The sequence below is a fragment of the Cylas formicarius genome, unplaced genomic scaffold (genome assembly GCF_029955315.1).
Source record: "Cylas formicarius isolate icCylForm1 unplaced genomic scaffold, icCylForm1.1 PGA_scaffold_2__14_contigs__length_35257938, whole genome shotgun sequence".
NCBI classification, from domain to species: domain Eukaryota; kingdom Metazoa; phylum Arthropoda; class Insecta; order Coleoptera; family Brentidae; genus Cylas; species Cylas formicarius.
The window spans coordinates 22,838,522-22,853,577 of NW_026844319.1; the positions used below are offsets into that span (position 1 = coordinate 22,838,522).

At 35.9% G+C, this 15,056-nt stretch overlaps 1 protein-coding gene and 1 non-coding gene across 3 annotated transcripts in view; one reads left to right on the forward strand and one right to left on the reverse strand.

The window, feature by feature from the left end:
- Window positions 1-15,056, reverse strand: part of LOC132698593 (cysteine-rich motor neuron 1 protein-like) — a 157,375-nt gene that overhangs the window by 48,236 nt on the left and 94,083 nt on the right. The gene's annotated exons all lie outside the window — the stretch shown is intronic.
- On the forward strand, window positions 12,940-13,021 carry Trnas-aga (transfer RNA serine (anticodon AGA)). The gene has a single exon. It is a non-coding gene; the product is annotated as a tRNA-Ser (tRNA).

Here is a 15,056-nt window from a genome sequence, read left to right on the forward strand (position 1 = left end):
TGGGTTGAGCTGTGCGGCCGAGAGTACCATGATTTATTAAAAAAAAATACTTTTGTGGGATTGGCAATTGCAATGTGTTAAGATTATTAACTTATTAATATCACAAAACTATTTGTCCGAAAAGCCTTAACGGTCCTCTATTTCAAGCGTTGTCGGCTGAATATCCGGGCACTCTTGTATGTAGAGTCATTATTAATATTTAATCCTCAATTATAAATGTGGAATAAGGTAGCGCCAATTTCCCCTGTCGTCCATGTAATATAAATATCAATTAAAAAAATCTTTGCACCTTAACAAAGAAAAATGTTGGGGAGCTGAGCAGCATCGGCTTTCTACCCACCTCCCCTCACGATTATGAACTATACACGCATCCCGTCCAGGTTTAATATGGAAAACTTCATGATCTGACGCGCCCAGGTTTATTGGACGATTTGTATCCGTCAAACGCCGATGCCTATTCCAATATCCAGGGAACGGGGGAGGATGCGACTTTAATATCAAGTCCGCTTTCCTGTTAACCCGACGCGCATCAGTCAAATTTTAAAAAGGAGGATATCGCGTATACCGGCCATATTGCCGGCAGATGAAAAATTATACAGTTTTATTATGCTCGCGCGTTATTGGACATTATAGACGGAGTAAACTTTCCACCGACCCTTGACTATCGAGCGGGAAAGCGTGGTCCCGGAGGAACGGGGAGAGGGGATAATACAATCCGAGATAAGTTGAATGCTAACGATGCGCTGATAGCTCGAGGGCCCCGACTAGGTTGTATTTATTCTGGCAATTAACTCTCACTCCCCCCGGTGGATAAGCGGATCTATTTTGCGACTTTGTGGGATTTAAACGGCGTCGAAATGTCCCCCAACAGCAATTATGTTGAGAAAAAATAGAATACTGATTAAATCCAGTGCTAAAGTTCGAAGAAATTTTTAGAATTTAAGATTTCGGAGCAAAATATAATTGTAAGGGAGAGTAAACATGGCAATAAAATTTTAATTTTAAAATGTAAAATATATACATATATGTTTATTTATTTTTAATGAATAATCATTATTTATTTTAGTCAAAACAAAAGGTGATAGCTGAAACTATAAAAAAATAAACCTACCAAAGAATATTAAAAATAATAAAACAAACTTAATATTAATTAATATCACCAGAAAACAAATAACAGATTTATCTTGTTATGTTATGTTAATTTTAAAATGTAAAATATATACATATATGTTTATTTATTTTTAATGAATAATCATTATTTATTTTAGTCAAAACAAAAGGTGATAGCTGAAACTATAAAAAAATAAACCTACCAAAGAATATTAAAAATAATAAAACAAACTTAATATTAATTAATATCACCAGAAAACAAATAACAGATTTATCTTGTTATGGCATAAAATCTGGAGCTGAGTTAATGCTGGTACTAAGGGCAGAAACACAGGAAGTATCCTGTCGCAAATAACCACACCGGCACTGAAGGGCCGCAACACGCGACAGTACACACACAGTAAAGTCTGTTCATAGATACAAGAAAGTAACTAACTGATACGAATTAAGGAAAGACCCGGGCAAGTTGTAAGAATGAAATATGGCCGAACAGGTCAGTACTTTGCTTAGAATTTAATTAATTGGGGTTTTGCTAGGAAAGATAATAAATAATATTTATTTATTTATTTATGTATTTATGTTTAAATCTAAAATAAAAATACAAGTTATTTTTATTACCTACTTAAATTACTTAAAATAATTCACATAATATATCAGTATTTGCCCAACTTTGTGGAGGGATGTTAAAAACTTTTCTATTTCTATAAGTTTGAGAACATTGGTACGACGAATGGCAGATTTCAGTTGATGCCAAACATGTTCAATGGGATTAAATATACAATGGTAAAGTAGAAAGAAGCCTTAAAACTGTATCCCCTAGATTTTTTGCATAATTATCACAGACGTATTCCTTTTGTAGGTTCAAGCTTTGTAGAACCTCAATTAATTGCTTTTTGGTATAATCTTCGTGAAAATAAATGTCGTTATTATACATGTAGTTTTGAATTGTTGCTTTTGTGTCAGATGAGGAAGAGGTTTTAGTCAACTGTCTACTGTGATTACTTGCATTGTCCATTACAATGACGCTATTAGGAGGAATGTTTGGAACTAGTTTGTTTTTAAACCAACTTTCAAATAAATTAGCGGTGGTGTTTTCATGGTAATCCAGAAAAGAATCTTTAATACTTTTCACAGACAGAGAAAGTCCATTTGGAATCCAACCATAGTTAGAGCCAGCTTACAAAATAGTTATTCTTTTACCTCTTTTTGATGGCGAGTTTGTTTTACACATATCAGTTGAATCAACCCAACCCTTTTCCGGAGTATCATAAGTGTCGAACCAGGTTTCATCCAAGTAAATAATTGGCCTTTGCTGTTCTCGGTAAATCCTAATTTTTTCTAGATATTTCAGTCGCCATTTCCGATTTCTAAAAGATTCCATTAAAACTTGCCTTTTGTCAATTTTTTTAAATCTAAAAACCATGTGTTGAATGCACTACTTAAGGTAGTTCTGTCACATTTAACACCGGTTTCATCTTTTTCAAGCCTCCTAATTAAGATATCTAATGTAGGCACGCTTTGTTCCTCGTATAACTGGTAAATTTTACGCCTTATTATATCTTGATCGCTTTCATTTACGCTCGAGAAAATGTCAGCATCGCTTCTTTTTTTCCTCGCTGAAATGGGATTATTCACAATTTTCCATACAGTCGATGTTGGAATTTTCGTCAATGTGGCCGTTTCTTTTAAAGATGCTTACTTGCTGGTTGGCACCACGTTCAATAAGAGTCAAATAAACATTGTTTATAAATTCCTTAGTCTCAATAGAATAGTGTTTTCTATATTTGGGCGGGAGCATCTCCTGAGATACACTCGCACATATTTTGCATAATTCGCACACGATTCAACACCCGCTGTATTACACGCGAAATAAGAATGATTACTAATAAACTTAAACTAAGTAGTATATCAAACCAAAGAATATTAAACACAAGTAGGTATTAAATTTTTTTTTATTACGGACCACAATTTTACCTGAATTTAAATTCCGAAACTTTAGGCAATAATCTTGTTGCATTTTATGTTAATGACCACCCTTCAAAAGCAATTGGTCACTTACCTATTTCAATCACTAGTGCTGATTATTTCGATCGTGCAATGGATACTAAGGGCGGAGACACATGAAGTATCCTGTAGTAAATAACCACACCGGCACTGAAGATCAGCAAGGCGCGACAGTGCAATAAACAAGTCAGGCCCTAATATACTGAAGGGCAGGGACATGCGTCAGTAGGCCACTTTCAATCAATAAAGTAACAACGTTTAAAATAGTTCAAAGAGAAACACACTAATATTTAACTAAATTATTTGGGTATATTTTATGTATTAAAAATGAAACCGATCATTTGGTACTTTGATATTTTCAGCGGAACCATCATGAAATTAAACTCTTGAGAACCTTTAACTCTTTGCATTTTCACGTAATGCAAAAAATATCCCTCAACACTTGAATGCACGGTTAACCGAGAAATGCCGGAAAGATATTTCTTAAAATGTTACTGCACCCCAAAACTATGTTTATTTTAAATGACGCTCTTCTACTAATCGATGTTTTGACAGAGCGAGGGGCGAGAAATACGGTTTTAAGAAAACATCTATTTCTCAAGTGGTTGCTTATTGCGTTATAAGATATTTCTTAAAATCTTATACATACAAAAATTTTATAGGGCTGCTTAAAAAAAATCTGCGTCTTACATAATTAAATACGGAAAAGAGGAATAAACTAACCAAACAATTTATAATAACCTCACACTAATTTCTGGTGGGGTTAATTTCATCTGTCACCAGTAGTTGTAAGTGGCATAGAATCCTTAGTAACTACTAAACTCAACTTCCCCAATTTAGAGTACATCGAAGTTTTTGTTTTTGTATTCGAAAAAGTTAATGCCCAGACATCATGCCCTATGTGTTTTTAAGGTGAAATCGCTATAATTGCATTAATTCCAAAACTCCAACACCAAAAACTCCAAAATTGGTGTTGTTTTTATTTTTTTTTTAAATAACAAACCCTGTAAAACTTAATGGTGGCAGGTAGAGCGGACATGTAATTGAAATTATTGCTGTTTGCCAACGAAACTCAACATTCCGTCTTGGGAAAATAATTGAAATGTGTTCGACTATGACTGGAGTTGGACAGTCAACTATATATCGACTTATGCACGAGGGCACGAGAATAAACGTAGCCCCGTCAGGTCACCAAAGAGAAGAAACGAAACTGTATAATAATTGATGAAAAGTCTGGCACTCGTTTTACTTAAAAAAAAAGAAATATCTACCGTGGATAAATTAAAATTCAACCCATGGGAAACAATAAATTGTGGAAAACTTTGAAGGAAAATAACCTGCAATAGAGAAAGACGGAATTATCTTCTGGCGACGACGATATTAGAGGGAAGTAAGACAGTTTCGAAAAGTAAACAGGAATATCGATTACTTGGACGAAGCTTGGGTAAATGAAGGATATACTGTTGATAAAATATAACAGGATAAAAATTTAAAAAGCGCGAGGCAAGCTTTCACGGAAGGATGCAATAAAGGCACCCTCGGAAAAATACATTAATAATTGGTAGCAAATGGATTTGTCGGGGGTCGCTTATAGATTTCCTTTTTTTTTTACTACATAAACTTGATTGTAAAATATTCTAAAATAATGATTAAAAAATAGATTAGACTAGAATGCTTCTTCGTTTCACGGTTTTTGTTTCTGTATTTTCTTCAAGGAAGAAAGAAGAATCAAAAGACCAAAAACGATTGCTCAGATATCACTTGTTTGTTGTGCGTTCCGTTTTAGGATTTAAGTGAGACGCGAAACCAGGAGAACGCGCGATGTGGACAGCTTTTCGTCATCTGTGGTGGCGGCGGCGTAAAAAAATGCCGAATAATCGGAAAGCTCGTGACGTTTACATGATTTATCGGCGACATTAACATTTCGCGCGCGAGAACTTCAGGTACGACGACGAAGCGCCCGCCTTTACGGTGATTAATGGCGGAGCGGTGCACGCTTATTGATCAAAGTCGAGATTTTCGATAAAAACCGTCGTGCAAAAAAAATGCCGAACCGCAAGTTTACCGTAATCCATGGATCATGTCCGATGACGACGAAGCAAAGGAAAACGCATATTTCGCGACTAAATAGCAAAATTCAACGGCCAGAGGCGGAACAATTTAGGGTGACAAAAGGCAAGTTGGTGTCCTATCTATCGCTGTCTTCATTCTTCCTCAGTTCTACTCCGTGGCGTCTTGTCACGACTGACAAGTTTGATTCACGATCATTCACAGACGTCACTAACGCACAATGTTAAAATGAACCGCTAGATACCCTTCATTTTGAAGACTGACTGAAATATTCGTGGCCTCTTTATTACCGATTGTGCACTACGAACGATTTGGCAGCTGGTTCTAGCATATCTTTTGTAGCATATACCTTAGACCTTGAAAAGACTTCTTAAAGCCTCTCACACCTTAGTCATTTGCGAGATATTTCGCTAGAATGAGCTTCTTGTGAAATATCAAGATTAATTGTAATTGTTTAGAAAGAAAGGAGCTTCGGAGGGCGATAGATTAGATAACCTATGAAACAAAAACTTCCATCTGTAAATGAACACTACACCTTAGGTATCGGTAGGTCATTGCGCCTACAGTCTACTTACAGCTCCAAGAGTGGTATCGCTGATTACCGTAGGTGATAGATATGATTCGTCAAGCATGGTTTCACGTCTAAACGAGAATGTGTTCTACTGTCTCGTCTTCCTGTTTATACACTCTGCAGGGGAGGGGGGCAGTTTGGATAGCTCAATAGCTTCCCAATCAGTCAACAGTTTGGAACGCGCTTACCCTTTAATGCAACTAAGGATGGCCATATTGCTGACTGGTCTATGAAGTACCAGAACTCACCGTTTCCTATCTGTACAGATGTATAAAGTTTTACCAGCTACTTTGCGGCTAGTAATTTCCATATAATCCATATCCATCACAAAGTTTGAAGGATTTGGAGTACACTGTCCATCCCGATCCTTTTTTTACTCATAGAACCATCGGAGTACACGTTAATTACACTTGTCTGCGTATATTCCGTTTGGTGTTGGTCATGTAGAGAGCGTGTCGAACATAAATTCTGGCACGATAGAATCCGTTCTCCAAAAGTAGAATAGAAGTCGTCGCCTACTCGACCCTAGTCATATATCGAGTATTTTAGTAAAGCCATTACTGCTAAACTAAAATCGTTAAAGGTGATTATATTACAATGCTCACAACTATCACGAATATAAAAAGATACTTTCAATTAGATATGTTTTTCATCAGATTTGTGGAGATACCGCTCATCATATTACACTAAAGAAAACTTTTATCTCACGGCTCAAAACATAAATAGTGTTTTTCTTCGTAGCGCGTTTCTTATCCTCTCACGGTGAGATGGACGAGACCGAAGCCCGAAAGAAACCGGACCCATCAGGTCGACAAAACGAATTCGAGAGAAATTCAATCATTTTTTTTCTTCTTCGCTTAGTCGCCGCAACCCGCGTGATATATCACGGTACCAACTTTAAATATTCCGCGAATTTAAAAGCCTATACAGTGCATTAAAGCCGCGCCGTATCGTTATCCCGTTTTATATATAATATACGGCACGTCGCCGCATTAAACATGACGCTTTTGATAAATAGTTTTCCGAGTAGTTCTGGAGACGAGACGCTCGACTTTAACGCCTGCGCGATCTTTTATTTGGCGAATCCCTCCGGCTCACTCGGCATCTCGACGTAATACGATTTCAATGTCATCCTCGTGTCTTCGCAAGACTATTTTTCTCGTAACGAGATAAGTGCAAAGTAGAGAGGGGTAGAACTCACATTTTCCGACGTAATATTAGACCAAAACTCGCAGTTCACATGATAATAACTTTAAAGACGGGTAAAAGAGTTTTTTCACTCTCCACTCCATTATACGCTATTATAAACCGATCAGAGGAGTGCTTAAAGTCTCACAATGGCACATGTAAAATAAAGTAAATAAAGTAAAATCGGAGAACTGACGAGAAAAACATTATTTTTGCGAGGCTAATCAGACAAAACGGAACGTATAAACCCATGATACGTGCAGGCAGAAAATTTAACCTCAGTAAAAGATATTATTTGTTCTTATTAATCCTTATAGCTTCTTTCTGAAGTAAGAAATCTGCTGTGAGTTTCTCATGCAGAAGTCCCGATGTTCACACACACATTTCACATGTGAATACTGTTCCTTTCAGGATTTTCTTTTCCTATAGTTTTACAAAACCAATAAACCCGTGGTATATAAACAACCCCTTAAATAACACTATCGCGGGCTACTTCTAGCCTGTGCGGCCGATCGGATGGTTTCGTTGAATTTTTATAACACTCATGTATTTGGACATTACTCAGTTCTGATGGTTACGTCACACGAAGTAAATATATTTGTGCGGTTTTGCAAAAACGTATACAAGAACTAACAGTTGTAGAAAAAGTATAGTATGCACATTTCAAACACTCTTTAATGAAACACCAGCTCGTGCCTAAATCATCTTAAGATGACAAAAAAGATCAAAATTTAATGCACAACGTAGCGACCAAGAATGGCTTTGTTGGTGAAACGTTAGCTCGATTCACGTGACTTGCCGGACACCGTGCGGTCGATCCTCGCCGGGAGACGCGTTACGTCACAAAAAAACAAATAGGTTCAATATAAAAAGGAAGCGAACCAAATTTCCCAACAACGATGCGAAGGGGCCAATAAAAGCAAATAAAAAAAGGCAATTTGGAAACATGCGCAGTCGCTGACAGCATTCCAGACAGAAGCAATTTTACAACTCTAAGCACTATCTAGTTCTGGTTCGTAATAAACAAAATCTTTTGTTTTAATTTCATTAATGTCACATTAAGGTGTTTTCATGCAGCATTTCAATTGTTTCAATACTTTTCAAATCATCGCTTTATAATTCTATATTTTGATCTTATACTTATTTATATTTATTACGATTAGATAACATTTTTGTTTTTAGTAAGACATTTTATGTAAAATTGGAATCAGATGAGTTAGAAAAACCCAAAACTGAAATTTCACCTTTCACCAAATCGAGAAATATTGTGATTAATTGAGTTGTCGACTTTCTGCATCTGGTTCGAAATAGCACAAGTATATCACTTTATTGGTTATTTTGCGAGGTTAGCGCCAAAATTTCCCGGCCTGACATAGATGCAGCTCCAGTATCACGACAAAACTTTGTCTTCTTTTAAATATATATCTTAGTAGGCTGCGAAAAAAAATTGAAGTCTTGCGTCAAATAGTTTTTTATTGACGGCATTTTAAACAAGACGTGTCCGAGAAAATGTTGCAAATAACGCAAATTGAGTATAGAGCAGTCATAAAGTTTTTGACAAAGGAAAGTTTAGCACCTAAAATTATTAAAGAAAGGCTAGATGGTGTGTACGGCCAAAGTTCTCCTTCGTATTCTGCAGAAAAGAATGGGCAAAACGTTTTCGAATGGGGCCCTTGAAGATGAAGATCAGAACTGGTCGACGTTTAAAGGTCAAGGAAATCTCAGAAATTACTAAGCTTTCTGATACAAGTATTCGTCGAATCCTGCATGATCATTTAGGTATGTATAAGGTTAGTGTGCGCGACTTTTTTGGAACTCTGTAGGTCGGAACTGAAGACTGTGATAGAAACTATTGTGACGTCAGATGAAACTACGGTTCTCTATTATGACCCTCATCGAAAAAAGAATGAATATGGAGTGGCGTCGTAAGGGTGAAGCACCTCCAAGAAAATTCCAAGTCTGTCAGTCAACAAAAAAGGTGATGGCCACGATCTTTTGGGATTGTGAAGGAATTCTTTTGATAGATTTTAAGGAAACTAATACCACTGTCAATGGTAAATATTACGCAACATTATTACATAAATTGTGAGACTGCATATGTGTAAAACGTCGAGGAAAACTGACCAGAGGAGTGCGTCTTTTGCACGATAATGCACCTGTCCATACTGCCCGTGTTGTACAAGCTGCCCTTTTTGGAGTGTGGGTTCCAACAGATGATCATCCTCCTTATAGTCCAGATATGGCCCCCAGCGACTATTATTTGTTTGGATATTTGAAAAGGAACTTACGTGGACGGCAGTTTAACGACGAAGCTGAGTTAAAAGAGGCTGTTTTAGCTCATTTTGCAGACAAACCAAAAGAATATTTTTTTAAAGGAATTGAGATATTAATAAAAGACATGTAATAAGTGTATTGAAGTTAGGGGGGATTATATTGGAAAATAATAAAAAATTGTTACTCTGCTTTGTTTCTTTCATATTCAGGCCGGGAAGTTTTGGCGCGGCCCTCGTAAACTCAACAAATATTGTGTTGGGGCTTGTCAATTAACCACATCTAAAATTAACTATTCCAGTCAAATTCGATCAAAATGTTTTATATAATAAATTGAAATTGTAGAGTGTTATCCATCATTATAATAATTTGTATTTTATAATAAATTATTGGCAAGTCGGACAATCTCAATAAAAATATCGACTCCATTTAGTTCACAGAAGAATAAATAAATTTGTTACGTTAAGAGGCAAGGCTAACTGTATTTTTCTTGATTAAAAAAACTTTATCCCAATGGAAAATGTAATTGATATATAATTTCAAGATGCTTAATCTTTATTGGGATTTAAAAAATAATTTATGTCTACAACCTCCAGCAGTAGCACTAGATCGTAATTATAGCAAAAGGGCATTGGTTTTCAAATATATTACATTTAAAAAAAATAAGAAAACGTTATTTTTTGTCAGGTGCGCACGCTGCAAAAGGAAAAAGTAAAACCTTGCCCAAATAAGCGATGTAAAAGTCCTTATTAATATGTTTCATTGTTCAAGCCTAGACGCGACACCATGCAAAGTAATCTAACTTACCTACGGCGTTAAACTGCGAGGGAGGTTGTTTGTGCATATAGATCTGTTTTTCCGGATTATAACTAACACAGCTTGTTTGCCCACCCGCCCCCCTTGCGACGTGTCAGAAAATGAGATTTCGCACGTCATACATTAATTACGCTCTCAGACTTAGTCTAAATATGGAAAATGTGACAGCAAACAACAGAATTTCGGTAACCTCTGCTCGTGGCACGTTTCGTAAACAGGATGTATTTTTTTTTACACGTTATGAACCTTGTCGGTATAACGTTCGATCTGGTTCGGTGCTAGTTAATGAGGGTGTCGTGTGTCTTTCGTTTGGCGGATTTTGAAATTTCTCGAGGGGCTCAGTGCTTTATTTCCCGAAGGGCGACAGCGCCGAGGGTTGACGTCGTGTACTACGCTGTATTTAATGACATTCCTAGCGAATTTGTTGCATATCAGCACTTACGCGATAAACTGAATTAGAGAGCTAATACCCTACCCATAAAACTAAACCCTCAAAAAACTACTTAATGAAAATTGTAACCTATGATTACTTCACGCCAATAATACTGTGTGATTCATAGAAATAATAACGGTCGTAGAAAAATTATAGTATGCAACACGTTTGGTAAACTTTTTAAGTGACTGTTGCTCTACGCTCATGGCAAATAAACTCGCAATAAAAAAACACGATTTTTGAGGAACCTTTTACAGAGAAGGAGGCAATATTAATAAAAATAAAAGTTTTTTTTTAATATTGCAGAAATTAGCGCAAAGTTATTTGGAGCACTCTGAAAGTTACGAGGTTACGAATCTTAGCTGATGTCAAATGTCAGAATAGCCATTTTAGCTTCTGGTTTATTTAGCTTTTCCGTGATTGTTTTTTGACTATCTCTCCAGAGTGTTACTAAAAATTCGATCAATTCTTTTGGTTTGAATTCGTTTATGTTTTCATTTGATTTTTTTAAATGCAAGTTATTAACATTTTCATTAACAATTCATTAATTGAATTGAGGTGTAATGGAAATCAATTAATCAAAATAAATAAGAACTAAAAGTTCAGATTTTCACGAAATTATGTATCAAATTTGATAAAGACACGGTGTTGTCGAAACAATTGTCATGTAAAAAAAATATATAATCTCGTGAAAATCTGAACTTTCAGTTCTTATTTACATTAATTACATTAATTATATACTATATGTAATATACATCTTTAAATCCAATGTAATAAGAATTGCAAAAAATATAACTTTGTTTTGTTAATTTCAGCTTCAGGTTTAGATAAGTAAAAATATTTCGTAAAAGAAGTTTCAAATCAAATTTTTATATTACATTATACTTAATGCGTATACGTACTTCGACTTCTTCCCCGGTCCTAAATGATTGAGACTTCAGTTCAAGTCAAAAATGGCAACCTCGAAGAAAGAAACAACTTGCGAAAGTTTTATACTTAAGTGGCCGTAAACTATAACTGCAGACTTACACAAAAGCGTTAAAATTCTATCCTCGAGCGGCAATAAATAAAAGAGATATTGTATCTTTTAGCCAATTAAATCGACTTGCAAGAAAGTACCGGGGCTTTGTGTGGTTAAAACAAATACCAAGGCTGCAATAAAATAAAACATCCCATTAAACAAAACGCCCAGAAAACACACTGCATCATTAAGCTTATAGCGCAAAGTTTATGTTTTTAATTTAAGACGTAGTGGATAAGGGTGTTAATTTGCAATTGTATATTATTGCATATCTCATCTGCCAAAAGAAGTGGTAACGTTCTGCTTTCTGCGACGGGAATCAACATAAAACAAAGTCGCAATACCCAAAGACGATTTGTGTCTAATTTTCAGCCCTGTCAACTGAATGCGATTTTCCACGGCTGCCTGCCTTGTGAGATAACTTTCAGGCAGCGCAATCCTTTTACATTTAACACAACACATACACGGCATCGTAGAAATGAGGTTTTTTCTGCTGCCTATTCCGCACAACGGCGTCCTACTTGGAAATAAGCTTATTCGGTATTTTACGACGTCACTGGAACTGAAAAATATCAGGGTACTCGGAAAGACCGTCGAAACATTTTGAGGGCCCCAAATTCAAAAACATTCGTTTTGTTTATAGTAAATATTTAAAGTCTCAAAGTAGCTAATTGTTTTGATTAGTTTAATAAGTTCCTCGTGGGAGTCCTTCTATACAAACCTTATTTTTCAGTCAGCATCCGATCTCGCATCAAACTTTTCGAGCGGGTACCTGTCCAATTAAAATTAACTCTCGCGAAACGTTGACCTTCCGATCTCTTTCCCATTTTGTTATTTTCGTATTATTTCATACCTCGTAAACAAATTCAAAACCGGTTCACCGGTTTTTTTTCGGTAGTCGCGTTGTTCGGCTTCAATAGCTTCACGTCGTGCTTTTGAACAAGCCGAGTGTTAACGATCGCGTACGATAATAATCAGCGCCAGTGCGTTTTTTGACGTTTCACGATGCTCGAGTTTTAGACGAGGAAAATTCCTCGATTCATTTACGTCTTTTGTGGGAAAACGTAAATTTCTTGGAAAGAAAGTATGACAGACAGACTAGACTAGACAGAAACTACCAATTTATGTTCAATATTTCAGTTACCGTTTTCCCTTTTTGGAAATCGTAGGTGGCTGTTTGTCGTTGGAATTTCGGCAGTGGGCGTTGCGAAATGGTCAGGTTTTTTTTTTGCGACGTTGAAGTGTTTCGCATACTAAACCGCTGCGCCTAACGAGTTTAAAAATAGTACGAATACGTTTTTTATTTCCTATGGGTTTCATAGGTTCCTAGACTGTTATTGGAATTTGCCAAAATATACATGATAACCTGAAGTGTGTGGCGGGCTTAAAATGTTGGTTCATTACATCCAATCGACGCCACGAATATATGGTTTCGTGTGTCAACACAGTATGTAAGCAGTCGTGGCCGAGCGGTTAAGGCGTCTGACTAGAAATCAGATTCCCTCTGGGAGCGTAGGTTCGAATCCTACCGACTGCGGCCGGCTTTTTTCACTTCAAAACAAATGCAAGTATTTGTTTTTTTTTCTGACGCGGCAATTTTATTTGCGATTCCTTCTCCCGCGTCGACGTTAAACTGGCCGCCTACGTTTTTTATTTTTATTCCCACGTGTACATGTCTGAATTATAATTTTATAACTTCCGAGAGAGTCAAATTGATGTTTGCGCCCGTTTTTCGGCAAAAACGAATTTGTTTGTTAATAAAGAGTCGCGAGGTAAACATCCAAAGTTAGACGGCCGTTAATAAAAGGGCAAAGAAGTAAACATAACGATTCGGCTGAAAATGACGTTATCAATTATCGGGTTTTTAACGACTTGTTTGACGATAAATCGTTATTAGCGTTTAAGGTAACGTTCCGGGCGGTCCGTAGCTCATCGCGCGTATATTACAAAAAACCCTAGTTGGGAGCACTGTTAAAACCACTATATCAGTAGTATCATTACAAAAACTTGCAGAAAAATTACATACATATTTGTAAATTTACCAATGCAAACTGCATTGAAAACTTCTCCCTGGGCTTTTAGTAAAGTATGTGATTGCAAAGCACTTAGTAACAGCGAATTCCACATACTCAACTCGTTTGTCCAGAACACTTAAACAGATCTAGACATATTTTGAGAAAATAGTGCCGTAAAAATGCCTCATCCACACTTACTGACGATCTGACAACGGCCATGGTGGTTGTTGACTGGCGCAAGGTCAGTGGTTAAAAACTAGATTTTAAATCTGGCGCATTCGCATGTTCACTGGACCTTCTCAAAATGTTTTTTAAAGTTCATGTATTATCGGCTATATCTCTAGTAGCTATATGAAATGCAACCTAGCGTGACTGTATTGTTAAAGTATATTCAACAAATAAATCAGGTTAAAAACCAAAACACTCAATAAATTCAATGTTTCTTCGATGTTTATTTTATTTTTAATACATTTTTTCTCCTGCAAAATATAATTAAGGTTATATTACTGGATTTATGGAACAAAAAAACATGCTTGAGACACAAACAACACTGTTTTCTCAAAAGTATTATTCAATAAGCTGTTATCGAAACAGTTTCATAACAGTTTTTATATAGAATTAATTTATGCATACTTTTCAGCAAAATGAAACTTATAAATCTCATTTTTTGATTAACGTGATTTTAATCCTTATTTAAATTTGAAGAATTTTTTATTTGGAAGTCTCGGATCCAGAGTGAGGATAAACCAACATCTTAAATTTTGTGTATTAGATAATACTTCTAACCTGAAAATGATATTTAGAATTATTTTAGTTCATTTTATATGTATATAAATTAACAAATAACAAAATTTCAATACCTACGGAGGTGTTCTTATTGGTCACTTACCAAGGGAGATGGTCTTTTATCTCGAGCATTATATTTTTGCAAACAATCACACTTAATTTTGGATTGATAACCTAACATTTTATACCGGCCGTTTGATACTACCTTAAAATGAGCAGCAAATCGTTTAATGTTATAACTAACTAAATTTGTAGATCAATTTCTTGTAATTTTTGATTTGAAATCAAACACACCGTGTTGCCATTGCGAGATTTATTCTTGAACATTTATGGGCATGAATCCCGGGTCGAACACAGACCTCGAATATAACACAGAATGTAAATGTAATCCAGAAGTTTTGTAAAAAGTGAAAATTAGGCAGTTCGTTCTCAGCTGTGATGCTGCGACGACGGTTGTATGCGATGTTGCCGGAACGTGCGATTTGTCCCGACCAGTGATTTTACTTTATCTTTCTGCATTTGTTCGATATACAGCGAAAATACGTTATGATTCACGTAAAATGTGAAATATATTGTACATTAGCTAATAATGGAAATTTAATTTAAAAATGAAGTTCTTTGCAATTAGCTTGATGTAGTATAAAACTTAATAGTGAATGTTGGGTTTCATATATTTTTGTAAAGTCGCTTACGACAATTCTCGCTAAAATTGTTTTCGAAGAACTTCCAACTTACCCGAAACGAGGGCGAGGTATCGACGAAACCTTCTCC